Source organism: Falco peregrinus, unplaced genomic scaffold, assembly GCF_023634155.1.
Source record: "Falco peregrinus isolate bFalPer1 unplaced genomic scaffold, bFalPer1.pri scaffold_19, whole genome shotgun sequence".
NCBI classification, from domain to species: domain Eukaryota; kingdom Metazoa; phylum Chordata; class Aves; order Falconiformes; family Falconidae; genus Falco; species Falco peregrinus.
Window position 1 is genome coordinate 4,380,714 of NW_026599591.1, and position 13,458 is coordinate 4,394,171.

Consider the following 13,458-nt stretch of genomic DNA (forward strand, 5'->3'; position numbering starts at 1 on the left):
AACTCTAAACCTCAGCTGTGCATGGCAGGTACATAACCCTAACCCTAACCCTTACCCTATCCCTAACCCTAACGCTAAACCTAACCCTAATCCTGACCCTAAGAGGCCTAACCCTTGACGGAACTCTAAACCTCAGCTGTGCATGGCATGTAGCTAACACTAACCCTAACCCTTACCCTAACCCTAACCCTAAACCTAACCCGAACCCTAACCCTAACCCTAATCCTGACCCTAAGAGGCCTAACCCTATAACGCAACTCTAAACCTCAGCTGTGCATGGCATGTACGTAACCCTAACCCTAACCCTAACCCTAACCCTAACCCTAACCCTAACCCTGACCCTAAGAGGCCTAACCCAAAACGGAACTCTAAACATCAGCTGTGCATGGCATGCAGTTAAACCTAACCCTAACCCTAACCCTAACCTTAACCTTAACCCTAAGAGGCCTACCCCGAAAAGCAACTCTAAACCTCAGCTGTGCATGGCATGTACATAACCCTAACCCTAACCCTAACCCTAACCCTAACCCTAACTCTAAGAGACCTAACCCTAAACGGACCTCTAAACCTCAGCTGTGCATGGCATGTACCTAACCCTAACCCTAACCCTAACCCTAACCCTAACCCTAATCCTAACTCTAACCCTAATCCTTACCCTAAGAGGCCTAACCCTAAACGGAACTCAACCTCAGCTGTGCATGGCATGTACATAACCCTAACCCTAACCCTAACCCTAACCCTAACCCTAACCCTAACCCTAACCCTAAGCCTAACCCTAACCCTGACCCTAAGAGGCCTAACCTAAAACGGAACTCTAAACCTCAGGTGTGCATGGCAGGTACATAACCCTAACCCTAACCCTTACCCTATCCCTAACCCTAACGCTAAACCTAACCCTAATCCTGACCCTAAGAGGCCTAACCCTTGACGGAACTCTAAACCTCAGCTGTGCATGGCATGTAGCTAACACTAACCCTAACCCTAACCCTTACCCTAACCCTAACCCTAAACCTAACCCGAACCCTAACCCTAACCCTAATCCTGACCCTAAGAGGCCTAACCCTATAACGCAACTCTAAACCTCAGCTGTGCATGGCATGTACGTAACCCTAACCCTAACCCTAACCCTAACCCTAACCCTAACCCTAACCCTGACCCTAAGAGGCCTAACCCAAAACGGAACTCTAAACATCAGCTGTGCATGGCATGCAGTTAAACCTAACCCTAACCCTAACCCTAACCCTAACCCTAACCCTAACCCTAACCCTAACCCTGACCCTAAGAGGCCTAACCCAAAACGGAACTCTAAACATCAGCTGTGCATGGCATGCAGTTAAACCTAACCCTAACCCTAACCCTAACCTTAACCTTAACCCTAAGAGGCCTACCCCGAAAAGCAACTCTAAACCTCAGCTGTGCATGGCATGTACCTAACCCTAACCCTAACCCTAACCCTAACCCTAACCCTAACCCTAACCCTAACCCTAACCCTAACCGTAATCCTAACCCTAACCCTAACCCTAACCTTAACCGTAACCCTAAGAGGCCTAACCCTAAACGCAACTCTAAACCTCAGCTGTGCATGGCATGTACATAACCCTAACCCTAACCCTAACCCTAACCCTAACCCTAACTCTAAGAGACCTAACCCTAAACGGACCTCTAAACCTCAGCTGTGCATGGCATGTACCTAACCCTAACCCTAACCCTAACCCTAACCCTAACCCTAAGCCTAACTCTAACCCTAATCCTTACCCTAAGAGGCCTAACCCTAAACGGAACTCAACCTCAGCTGTGCATGGCATGTACATAACCCTAACCCTAACCCTAACCCTAACCCTAACCCTAACCCTAACCCTAACCCTAACCCTAAGCCTAACCCTAACCCTGACCCTAAGAGGCCTAACCTAAAACGGAACTCTAAACCTCAGGTGTGCATGGCATGCACTTAACCCTAACCCTAACCCTAACCCTAACCCTAACCCTAACCCTAAACTTAACACTAAGCCTAAGAGGCCTAACCCTAGACGGAACTCTAAACCTCAGCTGTGCATGGCATGTACCTAACCCTAACCCTAACCCTAACCCTAACCCTAACCCTAACCCTAACCTTAACCCTAACCCTAAGAGGCCAAACCCTAAACGCAACTCTAAACCTCAGCTGTGCATGGTATGCAGTTAACACTAACCCTAACCCTAACGCTAACCCTAACCTTAACCCTAACCCTAACCCTAAGTGACCTAACCCAAAACGGAACTCTAAACCTCAGCTGTGCATGGCATGCACTTAACCCTAACCCTAACCCTAACCCTTACCCTAACCCTAACCTTAACCCTAACCCTAAGAGGCCTAACCCTAAACGCAACTCTAAACCTCAGCTGTGCATGGCATGTACGTAACCCTAACCCTAACCCTAACCCTAACCCTAACCCTAATCCTAACCTTAACCCTAACCCTAACCCTAACCCTAACCCTAAGAGGCCGAACCCTAAACGCAACTCTAAACCTCAGCTGTGGATGGCATGCACTTAACCGTAACCGTAACCGTAACCCTAACCCTAACCCTACACCCTAACCCTAACCCTAACCCTAACCCTAACCCTAACCCTAACCCTAACCGTAATCCTAACCCTAACCCTAACCCTAACCTTAACCCTAACCCTAAGAGGCCTAACCCTAAACGCAACTCTAAACCTCAGCTGTGCATGGCATGTAGGTAATCCTAACCCTAACCCTAAACCTAACCTTAACCCTAACCCTAACCCTAACCCTATCCCTGACCCTAAGAGGCCTAACTTAAAACAGAACTCTAAACCTCAGCTGTGCATGGCATGCACTTAACCCTAACCCTAACCCTAACCCTAACCCTAAGCCTAACCCTAACACTAACCCTAACGCTAACCCTAACCCTAACTCTAATCCTGACCCTAACAGGCCTAACCCTTGACGGAACTCTAAACCTCAGCTGTGCATGGTATGTACATAACCCTAATCCTAACCCTAACCCTAACCCTAACCCTAACCCTAACCCTAACCCTAATCCTGACCCTAAGAGGCCTAACCCTAAACGCAACTCTAAACCTCAGCTGTGCATGGCATGTACATAACCCTAACCCTAACCCTAACCCTAACCCTAACCCTAACCTTAAACCTAACCCTAACCCTGACCCTAAGAGGCCTAACCCAAAACGGAACTCTAAACCTCTAGCTGTGCATGGCATGCACTTAACCCTAACCCTAACCCTAACGCTAACCCTAAACCTAACCCTAACCCTAACCCTAACCCTAACCCTAACCCTATCCCGAACCCGAACCCTAATCCTGACCCTAAGAGGCCTAACCCTTGACGGAACACTAAACGTCAGCTGTGCATGGCATGCACATAACCCTAACCCTAACCCTAACCCTAACCCTAACGCTAACCCTAATCCTGACCCTAAAGAGGCCTAACCCTAAACGCAACTCTAAACCTCAGCTGTGCATTGCATGTGCATAACCCTAAACCTAACTCTAACCCTAACCCTAACCGTAACCCTAAGAGACCTAACCCTACACGGAACTCAAAAACTCAGCTGTGCATGGCATGCACTTAACCCTAACCCTAACCCTATCCCTTACCCTAACCCTAACCTTAACCCTAACCCTAAGAGGCCTAACCCTAAACGCAACTCTAAGCCTCAGCTGTGCATGGCATGTACGTAACCCTAACCCTAACCCTAACCCTAACCCTAACCCTAACCCTAACCCTAACCCTAACCCTAACCCTAACCCTGACCCTAAGAGGCCTAACCCAAAACGGAACTCTAAACCTCAGCTGTGCATGGCATGTACGTAACCCTAACCCTAACCCTAACCCTAACCCTAACCCTAACCCTAACCCTAACCCTAACCCTAACCCTAAACTTAACTCTAACCCTAAGAGACCTACCCTAAACGGAACTCTAAACCTCAGCTGTGCATGGCAGGTACATAACCCTAACCCTAACCCTTACCCTATCCCTAACCCTAACGCTAAACCTAACCCTAATCCTGACCCTAAGAGGCCTAACCCTTGACGGAACTCTAAACCTCAGCTGTGCATGGCATGTAGCTAACACTAACCCTAACCCTAACCCTTACCCTAACCCTAACCCTAAACCTAACCCGAACCCTAACCCTAACCCTAATCCTGACCCTAAGAGGCCTAACCCTATAACGCAACTCTAAACCTCAGCTGTGCATGGCATGTACGTAACCCTAACCCTAACCCTAACCCTAACCCTAACCCTAACCCTAACCCTGACCCTAAGAGGCCTAACCCAAAACGGAACTCTAAACATCAGCTGTGCATGGCATGCAGTTAAACCTAACCCTAACCCTAACCCTAACCCTAACCCTAACCCTAACCCTAACCCTGACCCTAAGAGGCCTAACCCAAAACGGAACTCTAAACATCAGCTGTGCATGGCATGCAGTTAAACCTAACCCTAACCCTAACCCTAACCTTAACCTTAACCCTAAGAGGCCTACCCCGAAACGCAACTCTAAACCTCAGCTGTGCATGGCATGTACATAACCCTAACCCTAACCCTAACCCTAACCCTAACCCTAACCCTAACCCTAACCCTAACCGTAATCCTAACCCTAACCCTAACCCTAACCTTAACCGTAACCCTAAGAGGCCTAACCCTAAACGCAACTCTAAACCTCAGCTGTGCATGGCATGTACATAACCCTAACCCTAACCCTAACCCTAACCCTAACCCTAACTCTAAGAGACCTAACCCTAAACGGACCTCTAAACCTCAGCTGTGCATGGCATGTACCTAACCCTAACCCTAACCCTAACCCTAACCCTAACCCTAATCCTAACTCTAACCCTAATCCTTACCCTAAGAGGCCTAACCCTAAACGGAACTCAACCTCAGCTGTGCATGGCATGTACATAACCCTAACCCTAACCCTAACCCTAACCCTAACCCTAACCCTAACCCTAACCCTAAGCCTAACCCTAACCCTGACCCTAAGAGGCCTAACCTAAAACGGAACTCTAAACCTCAGGTGTGCATGGCATGCACTTAACCCTAACCCTAACCCTAACCCTAACCTTAACCCTAACCCTAAACTTAACACTAAGCCTAAGAGGCCTAATCCTAGACGTAACTCTAAACCTCAGCTGTGCATGGCATGTACCTAACCCTAACCCTAACCCTAACCCTAACCCTAACCCTAACCTTAACCCTAACCCTAAGAGGCCAAACCCTAAACGCAACTCTAAACCTCAGCTGTGCATGGTATGCAGTTAACACTAACCCTAACCCTAACGCTAACCCTAACCTTAACCCTAACCCTAACCCTAAGTGACCTAACCCAAAACGGAACTCTAAACCTCAGCTGTGCATGGCATGCACTTAACCCTAACCCTAACCCTAACCCTAACCCTAACCCTAAGAGACCTAACCCTAAACGGAACTCTAAACCTCAGCTGTGCATGGCATGTACCTAACCCTAACCCTAACCCTTACCCTAACCCTAACCCTAAACCTAACCCGAACCCTAACCCTAACCCTAATCCTGACCCTAAGAGGCCTAACCCTAAACGCAACTCTAAACCTCAGCTGTGCATGGCATGTACGTAACCCTAACCCTAACCCTAACCCTAACCCTAACCCTAACCCTAACCCTAACCCTAACCCTGACCCTAAGAGGCCTAACCCAAAACAGAACTCTAAACCTCAGCTGTGCATGGCATGCAGTTAAACCTAACCCTAACCCTAACCCCAACCCTAACCCTAACCCTAACCCTAACCCTAACCCTGACCCTAACCCCAACCCTAACCCTAACCCTAACCCTGACCCTAAGAGGCCTAACCCAAAACGGAACTCTAAACATCAGCTGTGCATGGCATGCAGTTAAACCTAACCCTAACCCTAACCCGAACCTTAACCTTAACCCTAAGAGGCCTACCCCGAAAAGCAACTCTAAACCTCAGCTGTGCATGGCATGTACATAACCCTAACCCTAACCCTAACCCTAACCCTAACCCTAACCCTAACCCTAACCCTAACCGTAATCCTAACCCTAACCGTAACCTTAACCTTAACCGTAACCCTAAGAGGCCTAACCCTAAACGCAACTCTAAACCTCAGCTGTGCATGGCATGTACATAACCCTAACCCTAACCCTAACCCTAACCCTAACCCTAACCCTAACTCTAAGAGACCTAACCCTAAACGGACCTCTAAACCTCAGCTGTGCATGGCATGTACCTAAACCTAACCCTAACCCTAACCCTAACCCTAACCCTAATCCTAACTCTAACCCTAATCCTTACCTTAAGAGGCCTAACCCTAAACGGAACTCAACCTCAGCTGTGCATGGCATGTACATAACCCTAACCCTAACCCTAACCCTAACCCTAACCCTAACCCTAACCCTAACCCTAACCCTAACCCTGACCCTAAGAGGCCTAACCCAAAACGGAACTCTAAACCTCAGGTGTGCATGGCATGCACTTAACCCTAACCCTAACCCTAACCCTAACCCTAACCCTAACCCTAAACTTAACACTAAGCCTAAGAGGCCTAACCCTAGACGTAACTCTAAACCTCAGCTGTGCATGGCATGTACCTAACCCTAACCCTAACCCTAACCCTAACCCTAACCCTAACCCTAACCTTAACCCTAACCCTAAGAGGCCAAACCCTAAACGCAACTCTAAACCTCAGCTGTGCATGGTATGCAGTTAACACTAACCCTAACCCTAACGCTAACCCTAACCTTAACCCTAACCCTAACCCTAAGTGACCTAACCCAAAACGGAACTCTAAACCTCAGCTGTGCATGGCATGCACTTAACCCTAACCCTAACCCTAACCCTTACCCTAACCCTAACCTTAACCCTAACCCTAAGAGGCCTAACCCTAAACGCAACTCTAAACCTCAGCTGTGCATGGCATGTACGTAACCCTAACCCTAACCCTAACCCTAACCCTAACCCTAACCCTAACCCTAACCCTAACCCTGACCCTATGAGACCTAACCCAAAACGGAACTCTAAACCTCAGCTGTGCATGGCATGTACGTAACCCTAACCCGAACCCTAACCCTAACCCTAACCCTAACCCTAACCCTAACCCTAACCCTAACCCTAACCCTAACGCTAACCTTAACCCTAACCCTAAGAGGCCTAACTCTAAACGCAACTCTAAACCTCAGCTGTGCATGGCATGTAGGTAACCCTAACACTAACCCTAACCCTAACCCTAACCCTAACCCTAACCCTAACCCTAACCCTAACCCTGAACCTAAGAGGCCTAACGCAAAACGGATCTCTAAACCTCAGCTGTGCATGGCATGTACCTAACCCTAACCCTAACGCTAACCCTAACCCTAACCCTAACTCTTAGAGACCTAACCCTAAATGGACCTCTAAACCTCAGCTGTGCATGGCATGTACCTAACCCTAACCCTAACCCTAACCCTAACCCTAACCCTAACCCTAACCCTAACCCTAACCGTAAACCTAACCCTAACCCTAACCCTAACCCTAACGCTAACCCGAAACCTAACCCTAACCCTAATCCTGACCCTAAGAGGCCTAACCCAAAACGGAACTCTAAACCTCAGCTGTGCATGGCATGTACGTAACCCTAACCCTAACCCTAACCCTAACCCTAACCCTAACCCTAACCCTAACCCTAAGAGGCCTAACCCAAAACGGAACTCTAAACCTCAGCTGTGCATGGCATGCACTTAACCCTAACCCTAACCCTAACCCTAACCCTAAGTGACCTAACCCAAAACGGAACTCTAAACCTCAGCTGTGCATGGCATGCACTTAACCCTAACCCTAACCCTAACCCTAACCCTAACCCTAATCCTAACCTTAACCCTAACCCTAACCCTAACCCTAACCCTAAGAGGCCGAACCCTAAACGCAACTCTAAACCTCAGCTGTGGATGGCATGCACTTAACCGTAACCGTAACCGTAACCCTAACCCTAACCCTACACCCTAACCCTAACCCTAACCCTAACCCTAACCCTAACCCTAACCCTAACCGTAATCCTAACCCTAACCCTAACCCTAACCTTAACCCTAACCCTAAGAGGCCTAACCCTAAACGCAACTCTAAACCTCAACTGTGCATGGCATGTAGGTAATCCTAACCCTAACCCTAAACCTAACCTTAACCCTAACCCTAACCCTAACCCTATCCCTGACCCTAAGAGGCCTAACTTAAAACAGAACTCTAAACCTCAGCTGTGCATGGCATGCACTTAACCCTAACCCTAACCCTAACCCTAACCCTAACCCTAACCCTAAGCCTAACCCTAACACTAACCCTAACGCTAACCCTAACCCTAACTCTAATCCTGACCCTAACAGGCCTAACCCTTGACGGAACTCTAAACCTCAGCTGTGCATGGTATGTACATAACCCTAATCCTAACCCTAACCCTAACCCTAACCCTAACCCTAACCCTAACCCTAACCCTAATCCTGACCCTAAGAGGCCTAACCCTAAACGCAACTCTAAACCTCAGCTGTGCATGGCATGTACATAACCCTAACCCTAACCCTAACCCTAACCCTAACCCTAACCTTAAACCTAACCCTAACCCTGACCCTAAGAGGCCTAACCCAAAACGGAACTCTAAACCTCAGCTGTGCATGGCATGCACTTAACCCTAACCCTAACCCTAACGCTAACCCTAAACCTAACCCTAACCCTAACCGTAACCCTAACCCTAACCCTATCCCGAACCCGAACCCTAATCCTGACCCTAAGAGGCCTAACCCTTGACGGAACACTAAACGTCAGCTGTGCATGGCATGCACATAACCCTAACCCTAACCCTAACCCTAACCCTAACCCTAACCCTAACCCTGACCCTAAGAGGCCTAACCCAAAACGGAACTCTAAACCTCAGCTGGGCATGGCATGAACTTAACCCTAAACCTAACCCTAACCCTAACCCTAACCCTAAGTGACCTAACCCAAAACGGAACTCTAAACCTCAGCTGTGCATGGCATGCACTTAACCCTAACCCTAACCCTAACCCTTACCCTAACCCTAACCTTAACCCTAACCCTAAGAGGCCTAACCCTAAACGCAACTCTAAGCCTCAGCTGTGCATGGCATGTACGTAACCCTAACCCTAACCCTAACCCTAACCCTAACCCTAACCCTAACCCTAACCCTAACCCTGACCCTAAGAGGCCTAACCCAAAACGGAACTCTAAACCTCAGCTGTGCATGGCATGTACGTAACCCTAACCCTAACCCTAACCCTAACCCTAACCCTAACCCTAACCCTAACCCTAACCCTAACCCTAACCCTAAACTTAACTCTAACCCTAAGAGACCTACCCTAAACGGAACTCTAAACCTCAGCTGTGCATGGCAGGTACATAACCCTAACCCTAACCCTTACCCTATCCCTAACCCTAACGCTAAACCTAACCCTAATCCTGACCCTAAGAGGCCTAACCCTTGACGGAACTCTAAACCTCAGCTGTGCATGGCATGTAGCTAACACTAACCCTAACCCTAACCCTTACCCTAACCCTAACCCTCAACCTAACCCGAACCCTAACCCTAACCCTAATCCTGACCCTAAGAGGCCTAACCCTATAACGCAACTCTAAACCTCAGCTGTGCATGGCATGTACGTAACCCTAACCCTAACCCTAACCCTAACCCTAACCCTAACCCTAACCCTAACCCTGACCCTAAGAGGCCTAACCCAAAACGGAACTCTAAACATCAGCTGTGCATGGCATGCAGTTAAACCTAACCCTAACCCTAACCCTAACCCTAACCCTAACCCTAACCCTAACCCTGACCCTAAGAGGCCTAACCCAAAACGGAACTCTAAACATCAGCTGTGCATGGCATGCAGTTAAACCTAACCCTAACCCTAACCCTAACCTTAACCTTAACCCTAAGAGGCCTACCCCGAAAAGCAACTCTAAACCTCAGCTGTGCATGGCATGTACATAACCCTAACCCTAACCCTAACCCTAACCCTAACCCTAACCCTAACCCTAACCCTAACTGTAATCCTAACCCTAACCCTAACCCTAACCTTAACCGTAACCCTAAGAGGCCTAACCCTAAACGCAACTCTAAACCTCAGCTGTGCATGGCATTTACATAACCCTAACCCTAACCCTAACCCTAACCCTAACCCTAACTCTAAGAGACCTAACCCTAAACGGACCTCTAAACCTCAGCTGTGCATGGCATGTACCTAAACCTAACCCTAACCCTAACCCTAACCCTAACCCTAATCCTAACTCTAACCCTAATCCTTACCCTAAGAGGCCTAACCCTAAACGGAACTCAACCTCAGCTGTGCATGGCATGTACATAACCCTAACCCTAACCCTAACCCTAACCCTAACCCTAACCCTAACCCTAACCCTAAGCCTAACCCTAACCCTGACCCTAAGAGGCCTAACCTAAAACGGAACTCTAAACCTCAGGTGTGCATGGCATGCACTTAACCCTAACCCTAACCCTAACCCTAACCCTAACCCTAACCCTAACCCTAAACTTAACACTAAGCCTAAGAGGCCTAATCCTAGACGGAACTCTAAACCTCAGCTGTGCATGGCATGTACCTAACCCTAACCCTAACCCTAACCCTAACCCTAACCTTAACCCTAACCCTAAGAGGCCAAACCCTAAACGCAACTCTAAACCTCAGCTGTGCATGGTATGCAGTTAACACTAACCCTAACCCTAACGCTAACCCTAACCTTAACCCTAACCCTAACCCTAAGTGACCTAACCCAAAACGGAACTCTAAACCTCAGCTGTGCATGGCATGCACTTAACCCTAACCCTATCCCTAACCCTTACCCTAACCCTAACCTTAACCCTAACCCTAAGAGGCCTAACCCTAAACGCAACTCTAAACCTCAGCTGTGCATGGCATGTACGTAACCCTAACCCTAACCCTAACCCTAACCCTAACCCTAACCCTAACCCTGAACCTAAGAGGCCTAATCCAAAACGGATCTCTAAACCTCAGCTGTGCATGGCATGTACCTAACCCTAACCCTAACGCTAACCCTAACCCTAACCCTAACTCTTAGAGACCTAACCCTAAATGGACCTCTAAACCTCAGCTGTGCATGGCATGTACCTAACCCTAACCCTAACCCTAACCCTAACCCTAACCCTAACCCTAACCCTAACCGTAAACCTAACCCTAACCCTAACCCTAACCCTAACGCTAACCCGAAACCTAACCCTAACCCTAATCCTGACCCTAAGAGGCCTAACCCAAAACGGAACTCTAAACCTCAGCTGTGCATGGCATGTACGTAACCCTAACCCTAACCCTAACCCTAACCCTAACCCTAACCCTAACCCTAACCCTAAGAGGCCTAACCCAAAACGGAACTCTAAACCTCAGCTGTGCATGGCATGCACTTAACCCTAACCCTAACCCTAACCCTAACCCTAAGTGACCTAACCCAAAACGGAACTCTAAACCTCAGCTGTGCATGGCATGCACTTAACCCTAACCCTAACCCTAACCCTAACCCTAACCCTAATCCTAACCTTAACCCTAACCCTAACCCTAACCCTAACCCTAAGAGGCCGAACCCTAAACGCAACTCTAAACCTCAGCTGTGGATGGCATGCACTTAACCGTAACCGTAACCGTAACCCTAACCCTAACCCTACACCCTAACCCTAACCCTAACCCTAACCCTAACCCTAACCCTAACCCTAACCGTAATCCTAACCCTAACCCTAACCCTAACCTTAACCCTAACCCTAAGAGGCCTAACCCTAAACGCAACTCTAAACCTCAGCTGTGCATGGCATGTAGGTAATCCTAACCCTAACCCTAAACCTAACCTTAACCCTAACCCTAACCCTAACCCTATCCCTGACCCTAAGAGGCCTAACTTAAAACGGAACTCTAAACCTCAGCTGTGCATGGCATGCACTTAACCCTAACCCTAACCCTAACCCTAACCCTAACCCTAACCCTAAGCCTAACCCTAACACTAACCCTAACGCTAACCCTAACCCTAACTCTAATCCTGACCCTAACTGGCCTAACCCTTGACGGAACTCTAAACCTCAGCTGTGCATGCTATGTACATAACCCTAACCCTAACCCTAACCCTAACCCTAACCCTAACCCTAACCCTAATCCTGACCCTAAGAGGCCTAACCCTAAACGCAACTCTAAACCTCAGCTGTGCATGGCATGTACATAACCCTAACCCTAACCCTAACCCTAACCCTAACTCTAACCCTAACCCTAACCCTAACCCTGACCCTAAGAGGCCTAACCCAAAACGGAACTCCAAACCTCAGCTGTGCATGGCATGCACTTAACCCTAACCCTAACCCTAATCCTAACCCTAAACCTAACCCTAACCCTAACCGTAACCCTAACCCTAACCCTATCCCGAACCCGAACCCTAATCCTGACCCTAAGAGGCCTAACCCTTGACGGAACACTAAACGTCAGCTGTGCATGGCATGCACATAACCCTAACCCTAACCCTAACCCTAACCCTAACCCTAACCCTAACCCTGACCCTAAGAGGCCTAACCCAAAACGGAACTCTAAACCTCAGCTGGGCATGGCATGCACTTAACCCTAACCCTAACCCTAACCCTAACCCTAACCCTAACCCTAACCCTAACCCTAACCCTAATCCTAACCCTAACCCTAACCCTAAACCTAATCCTGACCCTAAGAGGCCTAACCATTGACAGAACTCTAAACCTCAGCTGTGCATGGCATGTACATAACCCTAACCCTAACCCTAACCCTAACCCTAACCCTAAGAGGCCTAACCCTAAACGCAACTCTAAACCTCAGCTGTGCATGGCATGCACTCAACCCTAACCCTAACCCTAACCCTAACCCTAACCCTAACCCTAATCCTAACCCTAACCCTAAGAGGCCTAACCCTAAACGCAACTCTAAACCTCAGCTGTGCATGGCATGTACGTAACCCTAACCCTAACCCTAACCCTAACCCTGACCCTAAGAGGCCTAACACAAAACGGAACTCTAAACCTCAGCTGTGCCTTGCATGCACTTAACCCTAACCCTAACCCTAACCCTAACCCTAACCCTAACCCTAACTTTAACCCTAACCCTAATCCTAACCCTAACCCTAAGAGACCTAAACCTAAACGGAACTCTAAACCTCAGCTGTGCATGGCATGTACGTAACCCTAACCCTTACCCTAACCCTAACCCTAACCCTAACCCTAACCCTAACTCTTAGAGACCTAACCCTAAACGGAGCCCTAAACCTCAGCTGGGCATGGCATGTACCTAACCCTAACCCTAACCCTAACCCTAACCCTAACCCTAACCCTAAACCTAACCCTAACCCTAACCCTAACCCTAACCCTAACGCTAAGCCGAAACCTAACCCTAACCCTAATCCTGACCCTAGGATGCCTAACCCTAAACGCAA